General features: G+C 44.5%; 1 protein-coding gene across 1 annotated transcript in view; it reads left to right on the forward strand.

Moving 5' to 3' along the window:
• LOC117355354 (secreted Ly-6/uPAR-related protein 1-like) overlaps positions 1 to 27365 on the forward strand; it is a 201693-nt gene that overhangs the window by 61504 nt on the left and 112824 nt on the right. The gene's annotated exons all lie outside the window — the stretch shown is intronic.

The raw sequence follows: 27365 nt of genomic DNA on the forward strand, positions 1-27365 counted from the left end.
ACTGCCACCGCCCCTGCAGCCCTCTCCCACCTCCAATCCCCACTCCTTTTCTGCATCCAATAATCTAAGTTTTTCGCAAATCATGATCAATTGTACCCCTGCGAGTTTCGGGGGAGTTCTGTATTATCAGGTGTTTCTCAAATTTGGAGGGTAACTGGAGAACCTCCATGTGCTAAGGGGAAACTGATGTGTTGGGGTTACTCTTCTGCAGAGAGGAAGATTCAGCTTTGACTTTTCTCAGAAAGGTAGGCGTAGCCTAGAGAATGGAACCAGGAAGACAAACATTCAATCCAGCTTCTTCATCCGTCATCTTTATGATCTTGGGCAAGTCACATCACCCACCACTGCCTCTGCTAAAACTTAAGATTGTAAGTCTGTCTGCTAAGTAAATAACACATATACCTACTTGTACCATGAGTTCAGATCTATGAAAGGAGAACAATTTTTATTAAAAATTCAAATTACCTTTCCATGTGTGCTGTCTGTAAAACCTGGACTTGCTCAACCTGTTCCTTCTTGCATGGAATTTTCTGGGGTCAATTTTCAATAGACCACCTCAGTGCAATGTCCATAGGTACTGGTGAAGTTGTAGTAGGCCATTTTCAAAGACAAGTTATATAGGCAGGTTTTCTTTGAAGAATTTCCATATATGATCATGTGGGCACAAAGTTTCCTTTAAATCTTGTATTTTCAGTTTCCAAGAACAGAGTTAAAGTTAAAAATACACAGGCAGATTTGAAAGTGCAGTTCTACGCATGTGGTTTAATTGTCCAACCCGGAATAGGCCCGGAATACCCTTTGTTAATGTGTGAACTTCACATGTACTTAAAGCTTATGGAGGGAGGGAAAGGGGGCAATTTTCAGTCCGTCCATTTGACCTCAGTAAATGGATTTGAACTTGGAGGCGGAGAGAGTTTGTGAGCGCTGATGGAGATGGCAGCTTTTCTGTGAAGCTCCATCTGCACCTCTTGAGAAATACCCTGAAGATTTAAGAAACGTGGCACTGATAACATCTGTTTCTGGTGTCAAATGTGACAAGCAGAGCATATTCGATATGATGTCAAGTGCGGACATAGCTTGTTCCTAGAAAATGTCTAAACCAGTATCCCGCAAACGTTTGGGCCAGTGGCACACTAAATCCAGTGCTCCGGGCAGATGGCACCCGGAAGTGTGTAGGCGTTGACATGATGATGTCATGCGCATGCATGATGTCATCATGTCAACATCCGGGCATGCACGGAGGCCCATCTGGCCGCAATCTGTCACTTTGGGGGGGGGGGGGATTCTGGAGGAGGGGAGGTGCGGGAAGATGAAGAGAGATGCTAGCAAGGAGAGTTGTCGGTGCCGGCTGATGACCTACACAGGATGTGTCTCTCGCCACAAGAGTCACGTCCTATATGCAGTCAGCCAGTGCTGGTGCCTCTCTTCCTTACTGGTGTCTCATCAGGGCACACCTGAATCTGCTGCGGAACACAGTTTGTGATACTCTGGTCTAATCAATCAAAAGTCAGAATCAAAGAAATAGGAAAGCATTTCCCGACTTTTGAAATTAGAACAAGAAACCATCTTACAAATCAATATAGACCACAGTCGCATACGAGGCAGGATTAACCCTTTGTTGAACTCTAGGCAAACAAATGTGTTGGGCCTCCATCGTAATTGTAAATCCATTCAAATTCCACAAAAGAGGCTCCATGTGGTTTTGGCTGCAGATAAATATTTCAAAAAACTGAAAGACCTAATTAGGAAAGAAAAACTCAAGAATTGATATTGATTTATTTGGATATGGAAAAAAGCAAGAATTGCTTTAGTATCTCTTCAAAAACCAATTGCGGAGGGTGGAGTAAATTTTCCCAATTTTTATAGGTATCATCAAGCCTATATAATGCGTCAAGGTATGTATTGGATCCTCCCTGAGCTCTTACAACATTACCCAGACTGGCTATATCTTGAGTGGAAAATCTTGTCCCCAATGAGATTGTCTCATATATTAAATATTAAAATTCCTAGTTATGCTAAGGACAATGTGATTTTATTGGACACCTGGAAAACAATTAAATTTATTGATAAATTAACAGATGTCCCTATAATGAAATCTACTTTGCAGTCCTTATGGTTAAACTCCAAGATTCAAATAGGCGGTGCTGGGATCGCTTGGAAGAACTGGATGCAGGCAGGAATTCGGACATTATGCCATTGTATAGATCCATGGTGAGGCCCCACCTGGAATACTGTGTGCAATTCTGGAGGCCGCATTATCGCAAGGATGTGCTGAGACTGGAGTCGGTGCAAAGAATGGCCACCCGGATGGTCTCGGGACTCAAGGATCTACCCTACGAAAAACGGCTTGACAAATTACAGCTATACTCGCTCGAGGAGCGCAGAGAGAGGGGAGACATGATCGAGACGTTCAAGTATCTCACGGGCCGCGTCGAGGCAGAGGAAGATATCTTCTTTTTCAAGGGTCCCACGACAACAAGAGGGCATCCGTTGAAAATCAGGGGCGGGAAACTACGAGGTGACACCAGGAAATTCTTTTTCACTGAAAGAGTGGTTGATCGCTGGAATAGTCTTCCACTACAGGTGATTGAGGCCAGCAGCGTGCCTGATTTTAAGGCCAAATGGGATCGGCACATGGGATCTATTCACAGGGCAAAGGTAGGGGAGGGACATTAAGGTGGGCAGACTAGATGGGCCGTGGGCCCTTATCTGCCATCTATTTCTATGTTTCTATGTTTCTAGATGATGTTATATCTAATGGAAATCTGCTTGATTTTTCACAACTGCAACAATCATTTGGAATTTTAAAATCTCAACAATATAGGTGGTTGCAGTTGAAGCAGGCTATTCAGAGTGGGTTCCCTGAATGAAAAAATTTTAAAACTTATTTTAGCTTGCAGATCCTTTGCTACCAAATAGATCTAGTAGGACATCAGACTGCTCGGTGGTACAAATTGATTTCTGAATTTTTAAACAAAAAAACAAAAAACAATCTTAGAGACATCTGGAGCATCGAGATGGTCACGAATTTGGTCTTGGAGACTGAAATGTACAGCGTCAGCATCTATGAGGCAAACATGGTTATTTTTGTTGCATAGGATTTTTTGGACCCCGGTTGGATTAAATAAAATAGATAGTTCTAAGTCTAATAGATGCTGACATTGTTATATTGATATAGGGACTTTGGATCATCTGCTATACTTTTCTCCGTTTATATTTATATTTTGGAAGTCAATTTGGGGACAAATAAATTTAGTTTTGGATTCAAACGTTCCACTATCATATGAAGCTATAATTTGTGGAACGATATTACATGTGAAACCCACTCTAGATAAATATAAGAGGCGTCTATTTATGATCATGACAGGTTTAGCCATTCAATTGATAATGAGTAACTGGAAGAACCATGACAGAATAAGTTATAAGAACATAAGAACATAAGCAGTGCCTCCGCCGGGTCAGACCATAGGTCCATCCTGTCCGGCAGTCCGCTCCCGCAGCGGTCCAAACAGGTCACGACCTGTCTGAATCACCAGAAGGGGCTCCCTTGCCACCTTGGTTTCTCATTGAAGTCCTATCTTCCCATCGTAGTCCTAACCCTCCGGTCTTGCACATGCACGACCTGTTGGGTTTCTATACTTATTACCTGGTTAGCTTTCTATACCTGTGTTACATCCCAGCACCTCTCTCAGTATCCCACGATCCCTTTATCCCTCAGGAATCCGTCCAATCCCTGTACCGTACTCTGCCTGATCACTTCCTCTGGTAGCGCATTCCAAGTGTCCACGACCCTTTGGGTGAAAAAAAACTTCCTTGCATTTGTTTTGAACCTATCTCCCTTCAGTTTCTCCGAATGCCCCCTCGTACTTGTTGTCCCCTTCAGTCTGAAGAATCTATCCCTTTCCACCCTCACTATGCCCCTCATGATCTTGAAGGTCTCTATCATATCTCCCCTGAGCCTCCTTTTTTCCAGAGAGAAGAGCCCCAGCCTATCCAACCTCTCGGCGTATGGGCAGTATTCCAGCCCTTTTACCAGTTTCGTTGCTCTCCTTTGGACTCTCTCAAGTACCGCCATGTCCTTCTTGAGGTGTGGCGACCAATACTGAACGCAGTATTCCAGATGTGGACGCACCACCGCTCGATACAATGGCATGATGACTTCCCGCGTCCTGGTTGTTATGCCCCTCTTTATGATGCCCAGCATCCTGTTGGCTTTTTTCGAGGCTGCTGCGCACTGTGCAGATGGCTTCAGTGATGCATCCACCAGCACACCCAAGTCTCTCTCAAGTCTGCTGTCTCCCAACAATGCCCCCCCCAATTTGTAGTTGAACAACGGGTTCTTTTTCCCTATATGCATGACCTTGCATTTTTCCACGTTAAAGCGCATTTGCCATTTGTTTGCCCAGTCTTCCAGCTTGTCCAGGTCCCTTTGCAGGTCCTCACACTCCTCCCTGGACCTAACTCTACCGCACAGTTTGGTATCGTCCGCAAATTTTATAACCTCGCACTTTGCCTCCTTTTCCAGGTCATTGATAAATATGTTGAAGAGTAACGGCCCCAGCACCGATCCCTGTGGCACACCGCTCGTGACTTCCCGCCAGTCAGAATATTGGCCCTTCACTCCGACCCTCTGCAGTCTACCCGACAACCAGTGTTTGATCCATCTGTGCACATCCCCTCCCACCCCGTGGTTCCACAGCTTCCTAAGCAGCCTTTCATGTGGCACCTTGTCGAAAGCCTTTTGAAAATCGAGGTAAATGATGTCTATGGGTTCCCCATTGTCCACCCGACTGCTTATTCCCTCAAAGAAGTACAGATTTCTGATTCTAGATCCTCTGTGTGCACCACTTACAGATATGAAAGAATTAATGCAGAGTGTAGGGGATTTAGTTGTGTATTCAATAAAGTTTGGAGCCCATTGACTAAATTTGTAAAATTATAATTATATATATATTGATCTTATCTTTACTTTTGTTCATTCACCTTTACACATCCATGGGGGGGTGGAGGGTTGGAGGGAGGGGAATAAATATTGATGGTGACATTTGGGTAACTTTATTCTTCATTTATACTATATATTATGTTATTGTTGTTATATGTAGGAAAACTGAAAATCTTGAATGATATATAAGTTACCTGTACAGATATTAGTGTAATGTATGTAATTCCTACTGTTTGTTCATTTGTATGACACTGTTTTAGATTAAAAATCATAAAGATTTAAAACAAACAAAAAAAGAATTGATATAGACAAAGATTCTTCCTTATATATAAGAGAGTATACTGGGAATTATCACCCTGCCACTGCAACAATGGCTATGTGTTAAAGACAAAACAAATGTTTTAATACTGTGAGAGCCATTGTTGTGGTGCCAGGGTGATAATTCCCAGTATACTCTCTTATATATAAGGAAGAATCTTTGTCTATATCAATTCTTGTAGAAAAATATTGGCAGAGGAGGAAGCAGAGCTGTTTCCTGACTCCTCCTGTTGGAGGAGAACAGTAAACAGTTAGACAGCCTCCCCCCACCTACCTTCTATCCCCTGGCTCTTCTTTCTGCCCGCAACTGGATGACCAGCTGGCAAGACTTGAGTATTCCTGGCGTTCTCACTACTTCTGCAGCATGGTGGGGACGTCAGTAGAGAATCTCCAGTTGGCAAAGATTGAGTATTCCCGCCAGCAAAGGTATGATGAGGCAGGGGTGGGGGGCTCTGCCTAACACTGGTTCTTTGTCTGTTGTCAACAAATAACGTATTTATAGTTTAGTAGCTGATCACCCAGCGTTGCCAGGATATTTATTTATTCTATTAGACAGTAAAAAGAATCGTGGACATCTTCATTTTTAGCAGCATGAATGGCCTTCTCTATGGCTCTCTAAATGGCATCGGGAATGCCAGTATTCATCACAGTGAGCCCGAAAATTATGTGTTAGACACTAATATCAGTCATTTTTGATTGTTTTTACATGTCACCCCCCTTTCCCACCCCCACAGTCTTATGTATATCAGGTTTGGTTGAAATCAGTCCATGCGTTCAGAGTTATGCTGGAACATACATACATACACATAGATACATCCGATTTAATATAGATAGATTCAGTTATCAAACTGCAGGCTTGAAGGGCTACAGACTGGTCTGGCATTTAAGAACATAAGAATAGCCTTACTGAGCCAGACCAATGGTCCATCAAGCCCGGTAGCCCGTTCTCATGGTGGCCAATCCAGATCACCAGTACCTGGCCAAAACCCAAGGAATAGCAATATTCCATGCTACACCCTGAGACAATTAAGACTAATCAGACCTTACTTTCACCAATACCACTTTGCCTTAATCGTACAACTGATGGTCCTACCACAACTGGACTACTGTAACTCCATCTACATGGGAATCAACACTGCTCTAATTCACAAACTGCAACTCATCCAAAACACTGCCGAAAGACTTATCTTCAACCTCAGAAAATACGACTCAATCACAACCTTCATCAAACAAATGCACTGGCTTCCCATCCCATCACGCATAACATTCAAAATATCTTGCATCATTCACTGTATACTTTATGGAAATTCTACGGCCCACTCATCCAGCTCTTCTCAATAGCATGGCCTACTTCCCGCAGTACCCTCAACCGGATGCTACTAAATCTCCCACTCACTAAAGTACCTTTTTTATTTATTTTATAATGTATCTTTAATCTATCTTCATTGTAAACCACTTTGAACCTCACGGTATAGCGGTATATAAGAAATAAAATAAAATAAAATCTTCACTATAAATGAGTTTTCCACTCCATGCTTACCTTCTTAGGAGTCAAATCTTGGAATGGCCTTACAGAAAAGACCAGAACTGAACCTTGCCACATCATCTTCCGAAGAAAACTGAAAACCCATCTGTTTAATACTTAATCTCCTTTACCCTCTCCTCTCTCCCTTTCCCCTCCCTCCCTTCCTCCACTCTCCACTTCCTCTCCCTCCTACCTATCCACCTCCTCTCTCTCCCTCCCCTCTTACCTCTCTTTACAGTCACCTTGAGCCTGTATACGTATGAGCGACCACAAATAGAAGAAGATTAGATTAGGTGTCATAGCCTAACTTATCTTTCAGTGCCTGAACGCTGATTGGCTCAGGCACTGATAGGAAAGTAAGGCTATGACAGTCTACCCTGCTGGTTAAGGCCCCGATAAACATTAAAAAAGAAACCCCCCTCCTTCCCACTGTCCCTTCTCCCACCAATCCCCCCGAAGCCGCCTCCCCCTAAGCCCCTTTACTTTTGTTTTCAAGATTGGCAGGCGAAATGCCCACTCCCTCCTGCCTGAGCCACCACTACCCAGATTCCCACCCCCACCCCTTTGCATCTTCTAATGAAGACTGGCAGGGCTATTGTCCCAGCTGTATTTATTGTATTTAATTACTTCTTAATTACCTTTGTTCGCTTAATGCCAACTGTTGCCAGAATAAACTATTCTTCTTTATTAACCCACAACCAGTTTGCTCTACCAGTCCTGTTATAATAGGCACTATTTCCTGCTTATCTTTTTATTGCTTTTTCAGAGTGACGGCTGCGAATCTCCCCGACTAGTAGATTTCTTTGTAGACTCTCATTTTGGCCATTATATGTCTCTCAGATTTCTTCTCTCTCCTTATCGGGTGGGCAATGCTGGGTCTATATTTTTCTTGAAATATACCTGATCTCTTGGCTTTTGCATATTTACAACTTACCAAATATTAAACTTTATGGCTATGGCTTGCCGATGTTTCTTTAACCTACTGCTCATTGTCTCTTAATGTTCTTACTTTCACTTACTTTCAATGATCCTCTTACTAAACAACTTATTCTTCTCTTTACTGTTTACCTACCTCTCCGATATTTTTTCTCAAACTTATATCCCATATATCAGTGGTCTGAAAATCAAACACTTTGCAGGGCCACATTTTGGATTTGTAGGTACTCGGAGGGCCTCAGAAAAAAATAGTTAATGTCTTATTAAAGAAATTACAATTTTGCATGAGGTAAAACTCTTTATAGTTTATTAGTCTTTCCTTTTGGCTAAGTCTTAATAATAATATTGTAATTTATAACTAAAGAGACATATGATCAAAAACTGTTTTATTTTACTTTTGTGATTATGATAAACATACCAAGGGCCTCAGAATAGTACCTGGTGGGACACGTGGCCTCTGGGCCCTGAGTTTGAGACCACTGCATTAGATGAATCTTACTCCCGCCATTTCTCTTTCCCACCAACGCAACTAATCTGTATACACAACTTATACCTAATTGTAGTTTTGGGTTTTTCTTTTTCTTTTTTTATTATCCACAGCCATTTTTGAGATATGTAACAAACATGTTCTTCTAATTGTTGCTTAGCAATTTTTATGATGTTTCTTCTCATATCTATAATCTCATAAATGGTGCATGTTCCCGCCCTCTCTCTCTCCTGCAAAGGCAGCTATCTTTAATGCATGTTATAAACTTAATTGTTTTTTTCACTTTTCTCATGATAATCGTAGCCTCCTCTCAGGATAATCTCATGCCCTATACAAAAATACTACTTTCCTTGTCCTGCTAATACAAGGTAATATCTTCGCTTCTTAACTTAATGAATGTGGCTTGTCATGTATATATTAACGATTTTTCATATACATGCTGTATTCTTTAAGTCCCTCACATTCATATGATATGTATTGGTTATTACTTTTATGTCAAATAATATTTTATTGATGACAAGTCCAGAACAGAACCAAACAAATTCAGAACCACACTTCAGAAATATTTACAAAGATAACAAGCAAACAATAGTATATAACAAAAAGGTAGTTATCAAATATTTTTCATATTGTGAGAGCCCCCCTTCCCCACCCTCAACTCCCCCCCAAAAACACCTTTTCCACCCAAAAAAACAAGACCCCTCTCCCCCCAGCAAACACAAAAAGCGGAACAGGCCTAAAACAATGCTCGTCCCTCCCAAATATTCTATAGTAGAAAAGAACCTCTAAAATGACCCTCAACCCCTAACCCTCTAAATAGCAAAAAACCAACAGGCACACTCGTCGGCGAGCTGTACTCTGATACTCCCTGACAATCAATGAACAAAGACCCTCCATGCCCCCCCCCATGAAAGAGACCCCTCCATTGGTTACTACTTTTAATACCTATCTAACCGGTCCACCGATTTGTTATTTTGCAGTTCTTCTGATAATCTCCATCCAAGTCATGTATTACGAGTGGGACGTGCTCCTGCCCTCTCTCTCTCCTGTTAAAACAGCTAATTTCAATATGCATCATTTAATTAATTGTATTTCTTGCTTTTATTCTAATGATTGTAATCACACTTCTAGGTATCCTATATGTATCAATAACTATGTCTTTCACTGCAGGTAACAAATCTCCCTCGTAATTCTCCTATTATTCCTATATCTCTTTCTCTGGGCAACGATTGGAATTATATCTGGTTTACTGTTCTTTCGCTTTAAATATCTCTCAGGATCACTATCTCTCCTTTCCATCTTAGTGATGATGTCCTCTTAAGCTTTTTGCTTGCATAAGTTTTGTACCTCTCATGTTATCAATATCTACACCTTGTGTTAACCCTTTGGATCAGCTTATCATTGCAAAGTGTTACACTACAGCTGGTTTTTCCTTATGGTCATATCATATACGTTCACTCTAAGGGCTCCTTTTACTAAGGTGCGCTAGCGTTTTTAGAGCACGCACAAAAATACCGCATGCTAAATTATTCTCCTTTTGCATGGGCTTGTTTCCCTCAATACATTATTGATACCATCACTTGCGTAAATCAACTCTACTTTCACATATGATTATTGATTGTGCCATTTGATTTAACAGGACTCATCCCCATATAGGAACTCTACTATTCATGTTGGTTTTTCTCAAGCTAATTTTACTAGCAATATTTTTATTTCATTTTTATTGCTTGATTATTTTATAACATCTCCGTTGCTAATACTTCACCTGAACGATTTATTTATCTAAATGATATGCCTTTTTTCTTATTTGACCTTCCTGAACAATTGGAATTGGGTTTTCCTGGTCCTGTTGGTCACATGTTTGATAAACTGGTTTGTGCTCTTTTCTTCTCCTTACTCTGGAGAGGGTTCTCCTCTGGATACCAATCCTTTGTTGCTTCAGTACCTTGCTCCTCTCACACAATATCTCTTAGTGTGTTTTTTCGACAGCTTTATCTCTAAGTATAACTTCTTTTAAATTTGCCTCATGGAATGTCAATTTCATAAATCAACCTGTCAAATGTAATAAAAATAATGGACTACCTTTGACTGAAGGACTATGATATTCTTCTTCTTCAAGAGACCCATCTAAACTCAAGAGAATTTTCTCTCTTTGACAAACACCCCTGCCCTTGGTATGCCACTGCTATGGTTTGAAAAAGGCTAAGAAGCCGGCGGGAGTGGCAAAAACGTCCTTTAAGGAACACCTTCCCAATCTGGCTTTATCCCGCCCCCTTCTTGACACCACTGGACAGCGTTCTCAGCCATTGTTCGATCTTGCCTGGGTTGCAGTGCCCAGGCAAGGTCGACAGAACCTCCCGATACAATCAGAACTTTCTACTGATATACTCCTTTTTAGAGCTCTCGCTATTGAAGACTCCTTAAACACCTGGCAGAAATCTCTACTTAACACGATGACAGCAATTACTATCCAAATGATTTTACATAATTGGAAATCTGCAGACCTCTTGAATATTACATTCTGGTGGAACACAGGCCTTCTGATACACCTATATGAAGCTAAAGCAGCGGAATTCTCCAACAGATAACATATAGTTAATAAGATTTGGAGTCCCATAATGAACTTCTCTTAACTGCCAATGATATTTCCACTATAATCTTTTCTTTTTTGAAATTATACTTCATACTTGGATATAATAAGATTTGAAGATAATACTTTGGTAAATGCCCCTTTTACACACTCCTTCACCAGAACTTATTAATTGAGCATGATACAATCCTCTCTTCCCTCTTCCGGTTATACCTTCTGACTCCTTCAGAGTTGCATTGTGTGATTACAAATTCCATAGTTAGATGTATGCTCTTTGAAATTTTTATTCATTCAATATGTTATCATACATTGGCATCTGCCGTATCTGTTTTGTTCTATTTCACTAAAAATCTCAATAAAAATATTTGAAATCAAATGGACCATTGGTCTGACCCAATAAAGTTATTCTTATGTTCTTAGCTTTAAACCAGGGATCTCAAAGTCCCTCCTTGAGGGCCGCAAGCCAGTCAGGTTTTCAGGATTTCCCCAATGAATATGCATTGAAAGCAGTGCATGCACATAGATCTCATGCATATTCATTGGGGAAATCCTGAAAACCCGACTGGATTGCGGCCCTCAAGGAGGGACTATGAGACCCCTGCTTTAAACCTATCCAAAAAAGATTCATAATGAAGATGAGAAGGCATGTACATTTATTCCAGTTTTGACTTTTGCAGAGTAGAGAAGAAAATGCATTTCTGTTTATCTTTTTACCAGTAAGTTGGGGGAGGGTACTTACTTATATCCCGGAGCAGTAAGAAACCACCCTGAGGAGGCAAGTCACACTCACACTACCAAGTCTAAGGTAAGTACCAATGATATCCACAATAATTCAGGGAGAAATATCACTGATAATTTAGGAGCCACACTAGCTCGTAAAGGAATCTCTTCACAGATATGGAGGGTTATGTATGTTAATGCACACAGCTTGGGCCAATAAAATTCTAGCATTAGAGACTGAGATAACAAACGCCGATCTTGACGTGATAGCGATATCAGAAACCTGGTTCACGGAATCGCATGGGTGGGATATGGTTATACCAGGGTACAACCTACTTCGTTGCGACCGAGAGGGTAAATTGGGAGGAGGAGTAGCGCTATACACTAAGGAAAGCATCAAAACCACCAGAATCACAGATGTTAGATACACTGGGAATCCCTCTGGGTGAACCTGGCCAGAGGGAATGAAAAATGCCTATACCTTGGGGTGATATATAAACCTCCCAGGCAACAGGAGGACAAAGACATGGAATTAATCGAGGACATAGAGAACATCACACTGCGCGGGGACACAGTAATGCTAGGAGACTTCAACATGCCAGATGCAGATTGGAACACACTCTCTGCGACTACAGGTAGCAGCAAAAGAATATTAACCTCCATAAAGGGTGCACGTCTCAAGCAATTGGTATTGGAGCCCACCAGGGACCAGGCGTTACTAGACCTAATTCTCACCAACAGAGATAGCATCACGGAAGTCTCAGTAGGAGACACACTGGCCTCCAGCGACCATAATATGGTATGGCTCAACCTCAAGAAAGGTTTCCCTAAGATAAACACAGCAACAAGGGTTCTCAACTTTAGAGGCACAGACTTCAACCGCATGGGAGATTTTGTCCATCAGGAGCTACATAAACAAGCAATATCTGACAATGTGGAGGATATGTGGTCGTCTCTGAAGTCCATCCTACACGAAGCAACAGACCGATACATAAAGACAGTAAGTAAACGCAGGAGAAACAAAAGACCCCAATAGTTCAGTAAAGAAATTTCAGACCTAGTTAAACAGAAAAAAGACGCATTTATCACCTACAAACATTTAGGCAGAGAGGGGGGCGAAAGAGGACTATCTAGACAGATCTAAAGCTGTCAAAACAGCAGTCAGAGAAGCCAAACTCCGAATGGAGGAAGAGCTAGCACGGAAAATTAAGAAAGGGGATAAATCTTTCTTCAGCTATATTAGTGACAGGAAAAGAAACAAAGATGGGATATTACGCCTGAAGCAATCGGACGGTAACTTTGCGGAATCAGATTCTGAGAAGGCAGAACTACTAAACCAATACTTCTGTTCAGTGTTCACCCGCGAAGCGCCGGGAGCTGGTCCACAGCTGCAGACGGGAGATAACCAGAAAGACCCGTTTCAAGATTTTGAATTTACGCCCAGTAGCGTCTATAACGAACTATCAAGACTCAAAGTAAACAAAGCCATGGGACCGGATAACCTACACCCCAGAATGCTCAGGGAGTTAAGGGAAGTCCTGGCAGAACCATTATCTGTTCTTTTCAATCTTTCCCTAAGCACAGGAAGGGTCCCCTTGGACTGGAAAACCGCCAACGTAATCCCACTCCACAAAAAGGGCTGCAGGACAGAGACAGCAAACTACAGACCAGTGAGTCTCACGTCTATAGTGTGTAAACTCATGGAAACACTGATCAAACAGAATCTTGACACAATCCTAGACGAAGAAAAACTGCGTGAGCCACACCAACACGGGTTCACCGAGGGTAGATCCTGCAAATCTAATCTGATTAGCTTTTTTGACTGGGTTACTAGACAACTGGACGCCGGAGAGTCACTGGACGTGGTATATTTGGACTTCAGTAAAGCATTTGATAGCGTCCCTCATCGAAGATTACTGAACAAGCTGAAATCGATAGGATTAGGAGACACTCTAACTACATGGGTTGGGGATTGGCTGAGCGGTAGACTTCAGAAGGTGGTGGTGAACGGTACCCCATCCGAAGCATCGGACGTGATCAGTAGAGTGCCGCAGGGCTCGGTCCTGGGCCCGATTCTATTTAACTTATTCATAAGAGATATGATGCAAGGACTTAGAGGAAGGGTATCACTGTTCGCCAACGACGCCAAACCTTGCAACATAGTAGGCAAAAGCTTATTACCTGATAATATGACACACGACCTTCTGTTGCTGGAACAATGGTCAACTACTTTGCAGCTAGGCTTCAATGCTAAAAAATGCAAGATAATGCACCTGGGTAAGAGAAACCCGCGTAGAACTTATGTACTAAATGGTGAGACCTTGGTTAGGACCACGGCGGAACGCGACCTAGGGGTGATCATTAGTGAGGACATGAAGGTTGCCAATCAAGTGGAGAAGACTTCCTCCAGGGCAAGACAAATGATGGGGTGTATCCGCAGAGGTTTCGTCAGCAGGAGACCTGAAGTTATGATGCCATTGTACAGCGCCATGGTGAGGCCTCACTTGGAGTACTGTGCTCAGTTTTGGAGACCACACTACCGAAAGGACGTGCTGAGGATCGAGTCGGTTCAGCGAACGGCCACCAGGATGGTCTTGGGGCTCAAGGATCTCACGTATGAAGAAAGATTTAAAAAATTGCGGCTGTACTCACTTGAGGAAAGAAGAGAACGGGGAGATATGATTGAAACGTATAAGTACATCACGGGACGCATCGAGTCAGAAGATGATATCTTCTGGCTCATGGGACCCTCGACCACCAGAGGGCATCCGCTGAAAATCAGGGGAGGGAAGTTTCATGGCGACTCCAGGAAGTACTTCTTCACCGAAAGAGTAGTGGATCATTGGAACAGTCTCCCACTCCAGGTGATAAAGGCCAGCAGCGTGATGGATTTTAAGAGAAAATGGGATACTCACGTGGGATCTTTAAGGGAGTAAATTCAGGGGAGGGGATACTTGGAATGGGCAGACTTGGTGGGCTATAGCCCTTTTCTGCTGCTTTTTTCTATGTTTCTATGAACTGCTTAGAGAGTTTGGCTTTCTTGGGGGGCAGTCTTCATTTCAGTTTTTGACTGCATGGTTTCTGTGGTCCTCTATTTTGTATCACGTGAGGGATCTATCCATATTCTGCACGATTCTGCTAATTAGTAGATATACTGATGCCATAAGACAGGGGGCATCCTATCTCGACCCTCGCCAGGTTGGGTTGTCAGGATTTGTGTGATGCTTCACTAGGCTTTGCCATACCAAGTGTTGCTATTCTAGAGATAGGTATGAATTTATTTATTTATTCAATTTTCTATACCACTCTCCCAGGGGAGCCCAGAACGGTTTACATGAATTTATTCAGGTAATCGAGCATTTTTCCCTGTCCATCTGCAGGTATCATCTATAGGTCCATTGGTATTTTGTGGGTTTTGGAAGGCTGACAATTCCCACCACAACTGTACTAGTTAGAGTGCAATATGGACCTGGGTCCTTTTCTCTACAGCCCACTGCACTGACCACTACAGAATGACATGGTGACAAAATTCTTCACTGTTCCAGTCTCCGCAGATAAGTATGGGAAACCATCTCCATGTCATTCTTAAGGGAGAGAGGGAAGAATCGGAGTATGAATGGGCCCAGTCACTCACCCTCAAGCCTTGCATTGAAGGATGTTGGTGTAAAGGACTGAGGTTGAGAGAGACACTAAAGATTGACAGTCTCTGGTATCCAGAGCAGATATTGTGATGTCATAATGCCTCATTCCACCAATGCCTAAGAGCCAACCTCATCAGTGATGTCACAATGGGTTCATAATCCAATACTTGGCTCACATATGAATCAGAGTATAAATGGGTTCAGCCACTCACTCTCAAGCCTCGTATTGAAGAATGGTGGTGTACAAAGACTGAGGCTGAGACAGACACTAAGGAATGACATGGGATGGTTTCACGCAGTTATCCGCGGGGACAGGAAGGCTGATGAAGTTTATAACCATGTCATTCATTACTGACCATTACTCCTGGGACCAGTTTTAATAGGAATGACCATTATATCTGAAGCTGACACAGAACTTGGCATATACTGTCATAGAAACATAGAAGATGACGGCAGAAAAGGGCTACAGCCCATCAAGTCTGCCCACTCTGCTTACCCACCCCCTGTCTATGCCCTAATGACCCAATTTCCTTATCTTGACCCTCGTAGGGATCCCTCATGGGTATCCCATTTATTCTTAAAGTCTGGCACGCTGTCTGCCTCGATCACCTGCACTGGAAGCTTGTTCCAATGATCAACCACTCTCTCTGTGAAGAAATACTTTCTGGTGTCGCCATGAAATTTTCTGCCCCTGAGTTTGAGCGGGTGCCCTCTTGTGGCCGAGGGTCCCTTGAGAAAGAAAATATCATCTTCCACTTCGACACGTCCCGTGAGGTACTTAAATGTTTCGATCATGTCTCAACTCTCCCTACGTTCCTCAAGAGTGTAGAGCTGCAATTTGTTCAGTCTCTCTTCGTACGAGAGACCCTTGAGCCCCGAGATCATCCTGGTGGCCGTCCGCTGAACCGATTCAATTCTGCGCACATCTTTACTGTAATGTGGCCTCCAGAATTGCACACAGTACTCCAGATGAGGTCTCACCATGGCCCTGTACAACGGCATTATGACTTCAGGCTTTCGGCTGACGAAACTTCTATTGATACAACCCAATATCTGCCTTGCCTTAGATGAAGCCTTCTCCACTTGATTGGCAGTTTTCATGTCTGCACTGATGATTACTCCTAAATCTCGTTCTGCTGAAGTCCTAGTTAAAGTTTCTCCGTTCAAGAAGTACGTCCTGCATGGATTTCCGCTTCCGAGGTGTATGACCTTACATTTCTTAGCATTGAAGCCTAGCTGCCAGGTTGAGGACCAACTTTCCAATGTAAGCAGGTCCTGCGCCATATAATTCTGTAAACTGCATTCATTTACTATATTACATAGTTTGGCGTCATCGGCGAATAGTGTTATTTTACCTTGAAGCCCTTGAGTCAGATCCCCTATGAATATGTTGAAAAGGAGTGGACCCAGGACCGAGCCCTGCGGCACTCCACTGGTCACCTCCGATGTTTTAGAGAGGGTACCATTAACCACCACCCTCTGAAGTCTGCCACTCAGCCAATCATTGACCCATGCAGTTAGTGTCTCTCCTAACCCCATCGATTCCATCTTGCTTAGCAGCCTGCGGTGTGGGACACTATCAAAAGCTTTACTGAAGTCCAGGTACACGACATCCAAAGACTCTCCCAAGTCCAACTTTCTTGTTACCCAGTCAAAGAAGCTGATGAGATTGGATTGGCAGGACCTACCCTTGGTGAATCCATGCTGACTGGGATCCCGAAGATTCCCTTCATTCAAGATCGTGTCCAATTTGCTTTTAATTAGTGTTTCCATGAGTTTGCACACTATTGATGTGAGACTCACCGGTCTATAATTCGCAGCCTCTGCCTGCAACCCTTTTTATGCAGAGGAACAACATTAGCTAATTTCCAGTCCAGGGAAACTTTCCCCTTACTTAGGGAGAGATTGAATAGCTCTGCCAACGGTTTCGCCAGGACATCGCTCAATTCTCTGAGCACTCTTGGGTGCAAATTGTCTGGTCCCATGGCTTTGTTCACCTTGAGTCTTGCCAGTTCACTGTAAACTTCACCTGGTGTGAACTCAAAATTCTGAAACGGGTCTTCTGTGCTTTGTGTTGCCTTCAACTGCGGACCGTGTCCCGGTGCCTCACAGGTGAAGACTGAGCAGAAGTATTCATTCAGTAGTTCGGCTTTATCGGAATCTGCTTCCACGTAACTTCCGTCCGGTCTTCTAAGGCGTACTATCCCGCCTGTGTTCCTTTTTCTCTCACTAATATACCTGAAGAAGGATTTGTCCCCCTTTTTAATGTTTTTTGCCAGAATTTCTTCCACTCGAAGTTTTGCCTCCCTAACTGCCATTTTGACCGCTGTAGACCTGGTCCTATATTCTACTTTTGCCTCTCTTTTCTCCGTGCGCTTGTAGGAGAGAAACGCTTTTTTCTTCTCCTTAATGAGGTGCGAGATCTCTGCGGTGAACCATTGGGGTTTATTGTTTCTTTGTCGTTTATTTACTGATTTTATGAAGCGGCTAGTTGCTTCATGTATGGTTGATTTCAGTGTTAACCACTTAGCTTCTACATCATCGGTCTCCGCTTGGTCCTGCAGCGTCTGATGGACGAAATCTCCCATGCGTGCGAAGTCTGTGCCCCGGAAATTGAGTATCTTTGTTTTCGTGTTTGATCTAGGGAAGCCTTTCCTAAGGTTGAACCATACTATGTTGTGGTCGCTGGAGGCTAGCATATCTCCTACTGAGACATCTGAGATGCTTTCCCCGTTGGTGAGTACCAGGTCGAGGATTGCCTGGGCCCTAGTGGGCTCCGTTACCATTTGTTTGAGACATGCTCCCTTTATGGAGGTTAAGAGCCTCCTGCTACCGCTGGTTGTCGCTGAAAATGAGTTCCAGTCTGCATCAGGCATATTGAAGTCCCCTAGCAGTACAGCTTCTCCTCGTAGAGTGATATTCTCTATGTCTTCAATTAATTCTGCGTCCATGTCTTCCAGTTGTCTTGGGTGTCTGTATACCACACCTAGATACAGACATTTTTCTCTGCCTCTTGCCAGGTTTACCCAGAGGGACTCCCCGGTGTACTTAACATCTGTGATCCTGGTGGTTTTGATGTCCTCTTTAATGTATAAAGCTACCCCCCTCCTAACCTGCCCTCTCTGTCCTGACGAAGTAGATTGTAGCCCAGTATAGCCATATCCCACCCATTTGAGTCCATGTCACACATTTGAGGGGTGGGATGGGGTCAGTACCAACTGCGGGGGGAGGGGGGGGGTCATGCCTCAGTCCTTTCAATGATCAGTATGGGTACCTGTCTGTGACTTACTCGTTATTGAAACAGGTCCAGATAAAAACATCTCAATGGTTCCATTATCCCTGAAAACGTCCAACTTCTGGGCCCACTCAAAACATTTCCCCTTGTGATTGAGACACACGCGGAGAAATCTGTCTCAAATATGAGTTTCAAAAATCATGACTTAGATGTTTTGCCATGAAAATCATCCATCTGCTGTTCTGTGCCACTTTTGAGACATTTTTCTTCCTTGAAAATGAGCATCTAACCCTTTGAGGGCCACATGAGCTAAAGAGTTGGCAGGGACAGAAATCCCAACCATCCCTGCCAGAATCCTGCCCATCCCCTCTGTCCCTGTATAAAAATGACCTGTCCCCATAAAAAGCAGCAATTACTTCTGACAGTTTTGATTATAATTTTAATTGAGTTTTACAGAAAATTCAAAACAAAGTCAGACATCTGCCAGAACAGCAATAAAACCAATACCCCTTCTCCCTCCCTATCCCCAGTTGGGTGGGGTTGGCATTGGCATATCAACAAAATGCTATCCTAAAGTACATTTAAGGCAGAATTTGATGAACAGAAAGAAGATGCCCGGTGAAGCAGTTCTCTCCCCCTCAGCCCTTTTTTTTAAGTTACATATGTAATGTACCTGCTGGGCTGCTGGTACCTGCTGGGCTGAAGCAGTTTAATGCAGGGTAGTCTGGCTCCAGAGCTGCAGTTATGCTGCCCAATTTCTCCCGTGCTCCTCTGCACAGCCGCAGTGAGTGGTGGCAGGCTTGAGCCAATGAGATTCTTGAGAGGAGGTCTCACGCCAAGGCCCACTACTGGGAGAGCTCTGCACATCCACCAATCTGGGAAGTGCTCAAAATTGGCCATCAAGCTCCAGCTCTGTCTCCCTGATTGGTGGATGTACAGAGCTCTCCCAAGTGAATGGCAATCAGCAACTAGTGCGCTGAAGAGTCGAAGAAGCTTAGAGGGAATATTGGAACAAAGGTAGGCTGACATTTCTGTGGGAACCCCGGAGAACTAGCGTCCATCCCCATAGGAGTCCCATGGACCTGGGGGCATTTCCTGCTGGGTTCCTGTGGGACCTGTGGGATTCCCGAAATCCCCATTCCCGTGCAGACCTCTAATGTTAAGTACAAATGCAAAAAAAGGGGAGATAAAGAGACCTCAAATTACATAGCCTCACCACTTGATCAGCTTGGTCTTGGGCAGACAACAGTCCTATACACAGGACAAAAAAACTCCACTTGTGGTACTCAGTCAGGGCCAGTTTGCTGATTTCATAGTCGCCAATCCAGGTCACAAGTACCTGTCAAAATCCCAAAGAGTAGCAACATTCCAGAATCCCAAAGAGTATCAACATTCCAGAACCCCAAAGAGTAGCAACATTCCAGAAACCCAGAGTAGCAACATTCCATGCTACTGATCCAGAACATAAGAACTACCATCTCCGGATCAGACCTTCGGTCCATCAAGTCCTGCGATCCGCACACACGGAGGCCCAGCCAGGTGTACACCTGGTGTAATTTTAGTCACCCATATCCCTCTATGCCTCTCGTAAGGAGATGTGCATCTAGTTTGCCTTTAAATCCTAGAACGGTGGATTCCGCAATAACCTCCTCTGGGAGAGCATTCCAGGTGTTCACCACTCGTTGCGTGAAGCAGAACTTCCTGATATTTGTCCTGGACTTGTCCCCCCTTAGCTTCAGTCCGTGTCCTCTTGTCACATTAGACATTGTAAATAACTTTTTTTTTCCTGCTCTATTTTGTCGATTCTTTTCAGTATTTTGAAAGTCTGGATCATATCCCCTCGCAGTCTCCTTTTCTCAAGGGAGAACATTCCCAATCTTTTAAGTCGTTTCTTGTATTCCAAGTTCTCCATACCTTTTATTAGCTTTGTTGCTCATCTCTGCACCCTCTTCAGCAGTTTTATATCCTTCTTTAGGTTGGGAGACCAATGTTGGACACAGTATTCCAAGTGTGGTCTGACCATTGTCCTATAATGCGGCATTATAACTTTCTCCGATCTACTCGTGATTCCTTTCTTTATCATGCCTAACATTCTATTTGCTTTCTTTGCCGCTGCCGCGCATTGTGCCGACGGTTTCAGGGTCCTATCTATCAGTACACCCAGGTCCTTTTCTTGTTCGCTCTTACCCAGAGTTGCACCTGACATTCTATACTCGTGTTCCTTGTTCTTTCTGCCTAAATGCATTACTTTGCACTTTTCCACATTAAACTTCATCTGCCATTTCTCTAACTGACACAAGTCACTCTGGAGTTCCTCGCTATCATTCTGCGATCTGATTGCCCGGCATAGCTTTGTGTCATCTGCAAACTTGATGATCTCACTGGATGTTTCTTCTTCTAGGTCATTGATGAAAATATGAAATAAGATGGGCCCAAGTACCGAGCCCTGGGGCACACCGCTAGTCACTTTCTCCCAGTCCGAGAACTTCCCATTTATTGCCACTCTCTGCTTTCTATTCTCCAGCCAGGGCAAGCAGTGTTTTTCCCCCATGTCTTTCTCAATAACAGACTATGGACTTTTGCTCCAGGAACTTGTCCAATATAAAGGTTTTTTTCTTTTCTTTTATGTTTTTATTTCTACACTAGTGTTTAAGCCCGTTAGATTAACGGGTGCTAGATGTCTCCTGCTTTTGAACCTGGGCAGGGGCAGAGGCAGAGCTGGGGCGGGAGGGAGTGACGGTGGGAGAGCAATTTCAAAGCTTCAGCATCGGCGGCTCCTTGACCAATCCGCGCTTACAACGTCCCCACACTTGTGGTCTGGCTGGCTCCCCCACCAAAGCCCTTCGCAGCGGCAGCCCCTCCCGCATCCGTCCCCGTGTCCCAAGCCTCTCCGAAGGCCGGCTCCCACGAAAATGGTACCCCTCTGTCCAAAGCCGCGGCGGAAGCCTCCCTCAAGACACATTTCAAATCTGACATATTGTAATCACAAAACAGAAAATAAAATTATTTTTCTTACCTTTTGTTGTCTGGTCATTATTCATATCATGTAGGGGTCCCAGGCTATGGTTGGCTTTTGATAACTCGCTTGTCAGGGCCCCTTCTTTCTTCTTCCCTCCCTCCATCCCTGCAGCTGAAGACAGGCACCTCCCCCCAGTGGTCTGAGACAGGAGGGAGCAGTTAGGAGAGGGTCTGAGGGCAAAGAGGGGCTCAACAGCACACAACCACCTTTCCTTCCCTCCCTCCATCAGGTGCTCCAGTGGTCTGAGACAGGAGGGAGCAGTTAGGAGAGGGTCTAAGGCTAAAGAGGGGCTCAACAGCGTCCAACCACCTTTCCTTCCCTCCCTCCATCAGGTGCAGTGAATCCACCAATGTTAAAAGGAGCCGCGTCGAAATCGGAGGCCTGTCACTGCTGTAACACGTTCCACTCTGCCTTGGTCCCGCCCCTTCTCTGACATATGGGACCGCGGCAGAGGGAATGTGTTACAGCAGTGGCAGGCCTCCGATTTCGACGCGGCTTCTTTTAACATAGGCGGAGGTAAACTGTACCTGATGGAGGAAGGTAAGGAACGGTGGGTCAAATTTTGGCAACGGCAGGAATTGTTTTACGGGCCAAGCACCGTGAAACTTTGTTTCTTTAGGCAGCCCCAGTTATTTACTTGGATTCAATGTGAGCCGGGTGAGGAAGGCCGCCGCAGCCTCGCGGCTAGGTAGGGGAACAACAATGGCGCTTATGCTCAAGCCCCCGCCGCAGCTCCTCTCTCGATCCTGGTGCGGTTCGAGAGGGGAGTCGTGGCGGCGGCTTGAACATAAGCGCGATTGTTGTCCCCCTACCTAGCTGCGAGGCTGCGGCGGGGTTTCCATGGCAACCCGATCACGGATCTCAGTGTAGGGCCGGGTCTGGCGGCGCCGTATAGTGCGGAAGCGGGAGGCGGGACCTCAGCACAGCGCCGCCGGCCCCCAGGAGCTCGAGGCCGGCTGCGGACATGCCTGGCGTGGCATGGTGCAGGAGGAACAGTGATCGGTGGAGAGCAGGTGATGAATAGGTGGCGCGAGGTGGAGAGTAGGTGATGACGTAAAACGTGCGCATGCGCACTTGTGTTTTCGGGACGGATCAGGGAACACGTTTTTTTTAGTGCGCATGCGCGGCTAGCATTTTATTATTATAGATATTACCTAATAGGCAACTAACTGATGTCCTTTTTGTCATCTCTTCTCTCAAATTTTCTTGTCTTTCATTCTTTAAATCGGGACGATGATTGTCATTTTGGTGTACAGTGTTCCCCCGGTCATTCACGGTCGGCGGTTGGCGGTCCCTGTCATTTGCGGTATTTTCTGACCGCGACCGCTGACCAGAAGAGGACAGCTGGAGAGGCAGGAGAGGCTTGAGCGCTGGCGAGTGAAGGAAATCACTCGCTGTATGCGCCAATTGCCTCTTCCTGCACTAAAGTCAGGCCTTACCAATCAGGAGCTGCTTTGACACGCAGAGGCGGTTGGAACATCCAGCGAGTGATTTCCTTCACTCGCTGGTACTCCGGCTGCTCTCTCATGCCTCTCCCGCTGCCCTCTCCAGTCTCCCCCATGAAAAAACGTATTCGTGGTTTTTCAAGATTCTCGGGGGTTCCTGGAACGGAACCCCCACAAATTTCAGGGGAGTACTCTATAATATGATTTCTAATTCTTTTCTGGCGTATAAAATGTGTTTTCTTATTTTATTCTGCTTACTGCAACTTAGTAAAAGCCGGTGTCAAAGAATTAGGCATATCAGACATAAATTCTAGGTCTTGAGCAATTAGACATTTTCCAGTAATCGAAAGAAAATCACACTGAGGCCTCTAGAAAGCAAAGGTTACAATTTAATAGAGCTGAACATAAGAACATAAGCAATGCCTCTGCTGGGTCAGACCCGAGGTCCATCGTGCCCAGCAGTCCGCTCACGCGGCGGCCCAACAGGTCCAGGACCTGCACAGTACTCTTCTATCTATACCCTTCTATCCCCTTTTCCAGTAGGAAAATGTCCAATCCTTTCTTGAACCCCATTACCGTACTCTGCCCTATTACGTCCTCTGGAAGCGCATTCCAGGTGTCCACCACACGCTGGGTAAAGAAGAACTTCCTAGCATTTGTTTTGAATCTGTCCCCTTTCAACTTTTCCGAATGCCCTCTTGTTCTTATATTTTTTTGAAAGTTTGAAGAATCTGTCCCTCTCTACTCTCTCTATGCCCCTCATGATCTTATAAGTCTCTATCATATCCCCTCTAAGTCTCCTCTTCTCCAGGGAAAAGAGTCCCAGTTTCTCCAGTCTCTCAGCGTATGAAAGATTTTCCATCCCTTTTATCAGACGTGTCGCTCTCCTCTGAACCCTCTCTAGTAACGCCATGTCTTTCTTAAGGTACGGCGACCAATATTGGACGCAGTACTCCAGATGCGGGCGCACTATCGCCCGATACAACGGCAGGATAACTTCTTTCGTTCTGGTAGGAGGCAAAGTGTAGAATTCAGCCATGTTTTAGCTAAATGAGAAATTTGGCTTGATGTTATATGCAATTTATCTCTTTAGTTACAAAATTTCTAACCCGCTTAATCCTAAACAGTTTACAAAATCCAAACATAATCCTAGTTTGAGTACAAAAATGGAAATCAAGCTCAGCAGAGCTTATCTCCACTCCATCTCAACCAGTGACATCATCCCATCAGCTAAAAGCCTCCACCAACAAAGGAATCGCTTCAGATTTGCTTGTGAGCTAGAATGAGACAGTCAGTGGCTCCGGAAGAGACATTCAGAGAGTGAAGACCATTCAAAAGACTCTTCGTGAATGAATATCCTCAAAGTCAGTGGCGTAGCGAGGGCGATTGGTGCCCCTCTTCCGCCCTCTTCCCCGCCTTCACAACCGCGCACACACCCCTTCCTCGTACCTTTTAAGTATGGCGCCAGCAGCCACCAAACTTACTGCCCGTGTTGGCTTTGGCACTCTGAAGTCCCAGAAGTGATGTCAGAGAGAGTGCCGAAGCCGACGCGGGCAGCAAAGTTGGTGGCCGATCGCGCCAAAGTTAATAAGATACGGGGGCAGGGAATGGGCACATGCGCAGCAGGGGCAGGAATGGGAAGGAGAGGGGCAGAGAAGAGGAGGGGTACCGTTTTCTTGAGGAAGACCGCGCATGGGGCAGACCCCTCCCTTTACTTACCAATTGCTCAAAGTCTTTATTTAGCAGAGGTTACCCTACTGCAACTCTACAATGCAGAATTTTTAAGAGTAGAAAAACGCTATAAGTGCTGGGTCTATAGAAAGCCTCAATATTTGGGGGTGGGATTGGAGGGAAAGGAGAAGCCTAATAATAGGGAGAAGCCTAATAATAGGGAGAAATGGGGGTTGGAGGGAGGGAAGAGAAGAAACCAAGAAAGGGAGACGAGAGAGGAAAGGAAACAGTTGTATAATATAACATTACTCCGCTAAATGGAATTCCACCCCCAAAATATAACAGTTCTGTATGTTTAATAACTTTTTTGAACAGCATTTAAATGGATTTTTATTCATATAGAGTGATTAAATTATGCTTTGACAAAAAGAGAGTATTAAACAAGTTTCACTTTTTATTACAGTAATACACTCAGGAACAATTGATTTAAGTCTCAGGCACAGAATGAGAGGAAGCCAGGGGTGAATCAGTCCCTCTTCTTCGCACATTAGAGACCGGAGCGCAGCAGGAAGCCCACGAAACCCACTGACATGGCCAGGGCCAGGTAGCTGATCTTCACGCTCGCCGCTCCACTGTAGTTACACAGGTCAGTCTGGCAGCAGGAAATGGAACCATTTACCCCGAGGTATTCTATTTCCATTGGCATACACTTTGGAATACATCGTTTACTGATAACAGTTTGATCTACACATAAAAGAAAGAAAATAATTTCATTTGTAAGTCCATATTTGGGAATAATGTCCAATGAGTTAGGGCTCTGTTTCAGCTACTAATTCGGTGTCTCTCAAACTGAGTGCCATGCCACAGTGGTGTGCCACGAGAGATTCCAAAATGTTACTTTATTTTTATAAATTCCCTTCATAAGTGTACACTAGAATAGATGACATGTATGTCGCGTACGCAAGAGTCTGTCAATGTTGTGAGCGACTGTGTGCTTAAGGCTACAACTGCCCAGCCTAGCATCATTCTTAGACGTGACTGGTCCTTGAAGGTAACGGCAAGGAATTTTATTTTTATTTTTTAAGCAGCAGTTATCCGAACTTGAGCAACAAAGAGAAAAAAGACAAGATCCGCAGAAAATAGTTCAATCAACGATTGGGACAAAAGAAAAAGAAAAAATGTATGATTGCTCAAAAGACAGTGTCGGGTCTCTTTCTTCTGGAATAAAGAAATATATGTCCCAGCTCTTCAACCTGCACCCCAGGATGCTTAGGGAGCTGAGTGATGTCTTGGCGGAGCCACTGTCCGCGCTCTTCAACCTCTCCCTTAGTACAGGCAGCGTCCCGTTGGACTGGAGGACGGCTAACGTCATTCTATTCCACAAGAAAGGCTCAAAGATGGAGACAGCAAACTACAGACCAGTGAGTCTAACATCGATAGTGAGCAAACTAATGGAAACTCTAATCAAACACCAATTGGATAAGATCCTGGATGAGTTGAATCTACGGGATCCCCGACAACATGGATTTACTAAGGGGAGATCATGCCAATCCAACCTAATCAGCTTCTTTGATTGGGTGACGGGGAAGCTGGATATTGGGGAGTCCCTGGACATCATGTACCTGGACTTTAGCAAAACATTCGATAGCGTACCACACCGCAGGTTGCTGAGCAAGATGAGTTCTATAGGATTAGGTGACACATTGACGCAATGGGTTGGGAACTGGCTTGGAGGTAGGCTTCAAAGGGTGGTGGTGAACGGCACCCCCTCCGAAATGACGGAGGTGATCAGTGGAGTGCCACAGGGCTTGGGCCCAATCCTATTCATCATCTTTATAAGGGACTTGGCAGAAGGGCTTCGAGGTAAAATAACATTATTCGCCGATGACGCCAAACTAAGTAATGTAGTGGGCAAATACACAACAGACGAAGATTCAATGCCCGACAACATGATGCACGACCTACTCCTACTGGAGCGCTGGTCTAAGACATGGCAACTCAACTTCAATGCCAAAAAATGCAAAGTTATGCACCTGGGCAGCCAAAATCCATGCAAGTCTTATACCCTTAATGGCGAGATCCTAGCAAAAACGGTAGCAGAACGAGACTTGGGGGTAATCGTCAGTGAGGACATGAAGTCTGCCAATCAAGTGGAGTAGGCTTCGTCCAAGGCAAGACAAATCATGGGTTGCATACGAAGGGGTTTCGTCAGCCATAAGGCGGAAGTCATTATGCCATTGTATAGATCCATGGTGAGGTCCCACCTGGAATACTGTGTGCAATTCTGGAGGCCACATTATCGCAAGGATGTGCTGAGACTGGAGTCGGTGCAGAGAATGGTCACCCGGATGGTCTCGGGACTCAAAGATCTTCCATACGAAGAACGGCTTGACAAATTACAGCTATACTCGCTCGAGGAGCGCAGAGAGAGGGGAGACATGATCGAGACGTTCAAGTATCTCACGGGCCGCGTCGAGGCAGAGGAAGATATCTTCTTTTTCAAGGGTCCCACGACAACAAGAGGGCATCCATGGAAAATCAGGGGCGGGAAACTACGAGGTGACAACCAGGAAATTCTTTTTCACTGAAAGAGTGGTTGATCGCTGGAATAGTCTTCCACTACAGGTGATTGAGGCCAGCAGCGTGCCTGATTTTAAGGCCAAATGGGATCAGCACATGGGATCTATTCACAGGGCAAAGGTAGGGGAGGGACATTAGGGTGGGCAGACTAGATGGGCCGTGGCCCTTATCTGCCGTCTATTTCTATGTTTCTATGTTTCTATACTCTTTATTCGATAACTACTGTAAATAAGGGTCAGATTCTGCAACTGGTGCC

This window comes from Geotrypetes seraphini, chromosome 2, assembly GCF_902459505.1.
Source record: "Geotrypetes seraphini chromosome 2, aGeoSer1.1, whole genome shotgun sequence".
NCBI classification, from domain to species: Eukaryota; Metazoa; Chordata; class Amphibia; order Gymnophiona; family Dermophiidae; genus Geotrypetes; species Geotrypetes seraphini.